This window comes from Nicotiana attenuata, unplaced genomic scaffold (genome assembly GCF_001879085.1).
Source record: "Nicotiana attenuata strain UT unplaced genomic scaffold, NIATTr2, whole genome shotgun sequence".
Classification (NCBI taxonomy): domain Eukaryota; kingdom Viridiplantae; phylum Streptophyta; class Magnoliopsida; order Solanales; family Solanaceae; genus Nicotiana; species Nicotiana attenuata.
Genome location: NW_017672518.1, coordinates 162,989 through 169,823, shown reverse-complemented (window position 1 = coordinate 169,823; position 6,835 = coordinate 162,989).

Below are 6,835 nucleotides of genomic sequence, written 5' to 3'. Positions count from 1 at the left end.
CCTAGGACCCCCCTCCCTCTTTGTTATTTTTGTTCCAGAATTTTAAAAGCTGTTCAGTTTTCAGTTTCTCTTCTTTTACTTCAATTCTTTGCACCTATCATGAAAAATCTCTCTTTTAATTGTCTGAATTTTAGTATTGTTTCTCCCTAAACTTCCGTCTCTTTCACTTCTTTTAAGTTACTTGCATCAATTATTTGACCCCTTCCCCTTTACTTATATATCTTTTCTTTAATTATAAAACTACTTTCTTCCAAATTCTAGTAATTTTTAAACCTTTTGTACTTTTTATTTGCAACCATTATGTGAAAGTTTTCCTCGTATTTGCAATGCTTGCTTGTCTACTTGTTGTTTGTATTTAAAGTCACAGTTGTAGCATGGCCGGGAACCACACTAGTGGATCTTGAGGGGTGCCTAACACCTTCCCCTCGAGATAATTTCTAGCCCTTACCCGAACTCTGGTTTTTCATCTCAAATTCTTTCTTAAAGTGTCCTAATGCACTATAATCATTAGGTGGCGACTCTCCAAATCCAAAACCCAATCCCAAACGGGAATAGAGTTGTCTTTCCTAAATGTCGTAAACCCGATTTCTCGCTCTTTGGAGGGAGGGAAAAAGGGGGTGTCGACTGCATGGCGACTCTGCTGGGGAATCTTTAGGCTTTTACCATTGCATGCTATATGTGACTTTATTGCTTTCTTTTATTGCTTTTGTTTAATGTCTTTATTTGAAACTGACTTGTTTCTTTTGTTTATTTTTCCTTAATTACTTTCATTTACCGCTTTTCCCGTCAATGCTGTTGTAATTTTGAGCAATTATTGTAAACTTTATTGTATGAACGTGAAAATACATGTCAATTTGTTTTATTCTTGTAAACTGCATCTTCTACATCATATTCCACTCGTGCCGAACAAATACTATAGCAACGCTTATAATGAGTAGTTGCGCTCTTCCAATACTATCACCCCCTAAATTTGGCAAAGGCATATTTGCGGTAAAACCAGTTGATCAGCGGTGCAGTCGACGGTTCCGTGCCTTTCCCTCTTGAGTTGTCCGCTCAAGGGTACTTGTCTAATACCCCAATAGAAACCTTACTCCATTTAAACTGTACATGCATCATGGTTAGACCTAGTCGAGTCAGTTATGTTGTCCACATAATGACTCATTAAGATAGCCTTGTCCAAAGTCCATCGGGTTTCCTTGAAACCCAAACGGACGCCACCATATTCTGTGCATTTATTTGGAGAACTAAATGCTGTTTATGCTAATTATTGGTTTAAATAGTCGAGTCCGGTGGGGGGTATGGTCTTAATCCTTTTGTTTTGCAGAAAATGGAGAACAAGGCCCCCGACTTCGGTATGGTCAGTATACCCTCACTCTTGCTGACCTGGTGGAGGAATCTCCCATCAAGTGACCAAATCAATGAATGGAAAAATACAGTCTGCTGGAGTTGGAAGGAAAAGTGAGGAAAAGAGTCACTGATTGCCAGAACGCTGAGGGAAACGAAGGAGAACGCCTGGCAAAGGCATTCTTATTGGTGAACCTACGCGAGCTGGAGGATATGATCAACGAGAGCATTCAACCTGGGAAAGGTCCTTCCGGGACCAAATAGATAGGAATTTGCCTTTCCATTCATGAATGTAATAAGGCCAATGGCCATTAGTGACATTTTATTTCCTGCAATTTTTAGGGTCGTTTTGGGATTCGTCTTATTTTTATCAATAAAATGAGGCATTTAGCATTATAAGTTCTCCAAATTAACTTGTCGCTAGGCCTACCTCGGGCACAACGAGGCTCCCAAATTAGGACACAATTTATATTCTTGCACTATGTGTTTAAATACTGCAATGTTTTTCTTCTCATAACCCTCACTAACTTGTTACCTTTTTGTTTTTACTTTTGTTTTATTCCCCTCCCCAAAAGGTTAGTTCGTGCACTCTGGCATCATCATCATACTCCACAAGATCCAAGGGCCCTCCACCTCTTCCTCCTCCGAGTCCTGTCAGAAACAAGAACAAAGGAAAAATGGAAGACTTGGGTAACATCAGGAAGAAGAATTCGGTTGAAAGGGTAGAGACTTCCCAGGGTATTCAGGTTTCCAAGGAAAGTGCCGCCCAACTTGAGCACAAGTTGTTGAAATTTCAAGAAGAACTGGACCAAGTTCGGAACTTGGCAAACTTATCATTTTCCCTCACTACCCCGGATGTCAGCTTTCCCAATGCTCAGAATCCCGCACCTCCACAAAGCACCCCACAACCACAGATACAACCCACTCATACTCAACATTGCAACACATGCCACACTCCCAACAACACTCCACTACTCATTCCCGAGCCACTGAACACCACAAATGACCATCTCCATAACACTCCTATTTATGTGGATACTGTACCCCATTATACTCAACCAATCTCAAATGCACCAGAGTCTGATGACAAAAACTCTCTTATCAGGAACTTAGCGGCAGAACTCAAGAAACTGACCAGCCGAGTCCAGGGAGTGGAAGGTAACAAAGGTATCGAGGGGTTAAATTATGAAGACCTCTGCATTCAGCCAGATGTTGAACTTCCGGAGGGGTACAAACCTCCCAAGTTCGAAATATTTGATGGAACAGGAGATCCCAGAGTCCATTTGAGGACATACTGTGATAAGCTGGTCGGCGTCGAAAGAGATGAAAAGATTCGCATGAAGCTCTTCATGAGAAGTTTGAAAGGTGATGCTCTATCTTGGTACATTAGCCAAAATCCCAAGAAGTGGACAAGCTAGGTAGGGATGGCGTCCGATTTCATGGACAGGTTCAGATTCAATACAGAAAATGCGCCAGATGTCTTCTACATCCAGAATTTAAAGAAGAAAACCTACAGAGACATTCCGCGAGTATGCTACTCGTTGGAGATCAGAGGCTACTAAGGTCAGGCCGGCCTTGGAAGAAGAACAGATGAACAGGTTTTTCGTCCGAGCTCAGGATCCACAATATTATGAGAGGTTGATGCTAATAGAGGGCCAGAAATTCTCCGACATCATCAAGCTAGGAGAAAGAATCGAAGAGGGCATTAAGAATGGTATGGTTACTAATCTTGAAGCATTACAGGCCACCAATAAGGCTTTACAGTCTGGTGGCACGTCCAAGAAGAAGGATGTTAGTGCCGTAATGGTCGCACAGGGAGCCAAATCACCACCAAAATACCACACCTACCCATCACCTCCACTTACATATCAGCCCATCCCGAATTACCAAGCACCCACACCCTCCTATCAAAATCCACCTCCCGTTTACCAATCCTCTCAACCTCTCACATATCAACCCACCTCACCCAGATACCCTCAACCAGCACCTGTCTACCAAGCTTATAATGCTCAACCCTCTCACTACCAATCACCCCCCACCCGCCAAAATTTCCCTAGACCTAGGCCAAATTTTGACCGCAGACCTCCCAGACAATACACAAACATCGCCGAACCAATTGACCAGCTATACGAGAGATTTAAAGTTGCTGGTTATGTCAATCCTATCACAGCCAAAACTCCAGAAAATCCTTCCCAGTGGGTCAACCCCAATAAGACTTGTGCGTACCATTCCGGCATGAAGGGACACACCCTTGACGAGTGCCGCTCATTGAAGGACAAGATTCAAACCCTGATCGACAATAAGGTCATAGTAGCAAAGGAGCCTACTCCTAATGTTCGCGACAACCCTCTGCCTGACCACAAAGGTGGAGACATTCACATGATCGAGATCGAAGATGATTGGAATCCCAAGGGGTCAATAGGTTTGATTACTGAAGGTGATGAACCAAAGAAACCAACGGTTACACTTAACCCAATTGTTGTGCAAAATCAGCCCTCCAAGGACGATGAAGTAAACATGTCTATACCTATCGAATTTGAAGCGCCTCCTTCTGCAAAGGCGCCTGGGCCAACTGAGGTCGAATTTGGAGTTCAAAAAGCACCTGCACCCTTTGAAGTTGTTGTGTTACCACCAAGGGTACCTATTCCTGTGACAATGTCGGACATAACACCGTTCCACTCAAATGCCATACCCTGGGATTACACTGCCGAAGCTAGGAGAAAAGGGAAGACCAAGACAGGAGAAACAATTGATGCGCAAGGAATGACCAGAACAGGGAGGGTTTACACCCCAGAACACTTAGCTGAGTCCAGTAAGCAAGCCCCAGGACAGCCTATTGAAACTGGGCCCGACGATCTTTGGAGAAAAATACAAGCTAAGGAGTACTCAGTCGCTAAGCAGTTGAACAAAACACCGGCACAGATCTCTATCCTAGCTCTTCTACAGAGCTCTGACGCTCAACAAAATGCCCTGATGAAAATACTGAGTGAAGCTTATGTGCCCTGCAACATAACTGGGGGTGAAATGGCAAATATGGTAGGGCAAGTGCTGGAGAGCCATAAAATCACCTTCCACGAAGATGAGCTGCCGCCGGAAGGATTGAGCCACAACAAGGCACTGCACATCACCGTGCAATGCGAGGATTATTTCATCACTAGGGTCCTGATCGACGGAGGATCCAGCCTCAACAACTGTCCGCTGATAACTCTCAGAACTTTGGGAAAAAGCCTGCACGAGATCAAAGATGGGGCTATCAATGTCAAGGCTTTCGATGGATCGAGATCTACTATTGGAGAAATCAGCCTATGCTTACAAATGGGGCCAACATGGTTCGACGTTGACTTTCAAGTAATAGACGTCCCGACATCCTACAACCTGCTGTTAGGACAGCCCTGGATCCACGCCGCTGGAGCCGTAGCATCGACCCTGCATCAGGCAGTGAAGTTCGAATGGAATCACCAGGAGGTGATTATTCATGGCAATGGTAGTAACCCTATATATAGTCATCAGACCATCCCAATGATTGGAGGCAGAAGGAGAATAGGCGGAAAAACATACCACCACATCGAAAGGGTCAACCCTGTAGATAAGGATAAGTGGTGGGATAACAAGATCGAAAGTATCCTGTATTGGTGTGGGTACGAACCTGGAAAGGGACTCGGCAAAAACCTCGAGGGAATCACCAAACCCATCAAACTGAAGAAATGCGGTACTACATTTGATTTAGGGTACGGTTTATACTTGGGAAGAATTCTAGAACTGGTCGCCACCATGGCGCAACCCCTACTATCCACTGGAGCTTCCGATACCCAGCCTAGGGCAGACCTTCCAACTGGCAGATACTATGTATGGCTCAGAGGAAGATGAAGCGTTGGTAGCCATGAAGAATCTGTTTCTGGAGGATGATGATATGGACTGCTGTATTCTTTTCGAGGAGGAAGGGGAGGAAGGCCCTTCCATACAGGTTGTAAATCGAGGAGACCGCCTCAGCAATTGGTCAATCAGAACCGTCGGGGCCTAGAAGGCTTCGGGGTAGCAAGGCTAAAAAAAAGCACCATGCATCTCATTTTACTTTTTACTAGCTAATTTCCTTTCCGCATTGTCTTTAATTTTGAAAAGAGCTCCGACGTTTCAAACAATTATGAATTTAACCAAAGCATTTCAGTTTATCATATACCTCGCTCTTATTATTTTCTCTATCATTTACTCTATTTTTACACAGCATTACTATTACTTACTTTGATGATGAACCAACGATTGTGACTTGCAACAAAACAGCGCAACAAAAGGACATAGACTCAGAAGAAGATGAAATACCCGAAGAGGTCGTCAGAGAGGTTGAGAATTTTGAGAATAGGCCTAAGTCTAACTTGGAAGAAACTGAGGTCATTAATTTGGGAGATACAGAAAATGTCAAAGAAACTCGCATCAGTGTTCACCTGTCGCCGTCAAAAAAGGAAGAATCTACGGAATTTTTAAAGGAATACGAGGACATATTCGCCTGGTCGTATGATGATATGACTAGTCTCAGCACGTCCATTGTAGCTCACAAACTGCCAACAGATCCAACCTGTCCGCCGTAAAATAGAAGCTCAGGAAATTCAAACCCGACATGAGTTTGAAAATCAAAGAAGAGGTTACTAAGCAAGTCCAAAACCAAGGTTCTCAGGGTAGTGGAATATCCAACATGGTTAGCCAACATCGTGCCGGTACCAAAGAAGGATGGGAAGGTTAGAGTCTGTGTCGACTACCGGGATCTTAACCGGGCTAGTCCCAAAGATGACTTCCCCTTGCCAAACGTACACATTCTTATCGACAACTGCGACAAGCATGAGTTGCAATCTTTTGTTGATTGTTTCGCCGAATACCATCAGATATGGATGGACGAGGAAGATGCAGAGAAAACGGCTTTCATCACGCCGTGGGGAATGTATTGTTACAAAATGATGCCATTTAGGTTGAAGAATGCTGGCGCCACCTATATGAGAGCCATGACTACTATCTTTCACGACATGATACACAAGGAGATCGAGGTATATGTGGACGACGTCATCATCAAATCCAAGAAAGCCACTGATCATATGGAAGATTTGAGAAAGTTCTTCAACAGGCTGAGAAGGTATAATCTGAAACTGAATCCCGCCAAATGTGCATTCGGGGTTCTTGCCGGAAAACTACTGGGTTTCATCGTGAGCCGTCGAGGGATAAAATTGGACCCGTCAAAGGTCAAAGCCATTCAAGAATTGCCTCCGCCAAAGAACAAGAAAGACGTGATGAGTTTCCTGGGGAGACTCAACTATATCAGCCGGTTCATAGCTCAGTCCACATTCATTTGTGAACCCATCTTTAAAATGCTAAAGAAAGACGCTGCTACTAGATGGACCGACGATTGTCAGAAAGCCTTTGACAGAATCAAGGAATACATGTCAACGCCGCCAGTCTTGGTTCCTCCCGAGCCAGGAAGACCTCTATTGCTTTACCTTGCGGTATT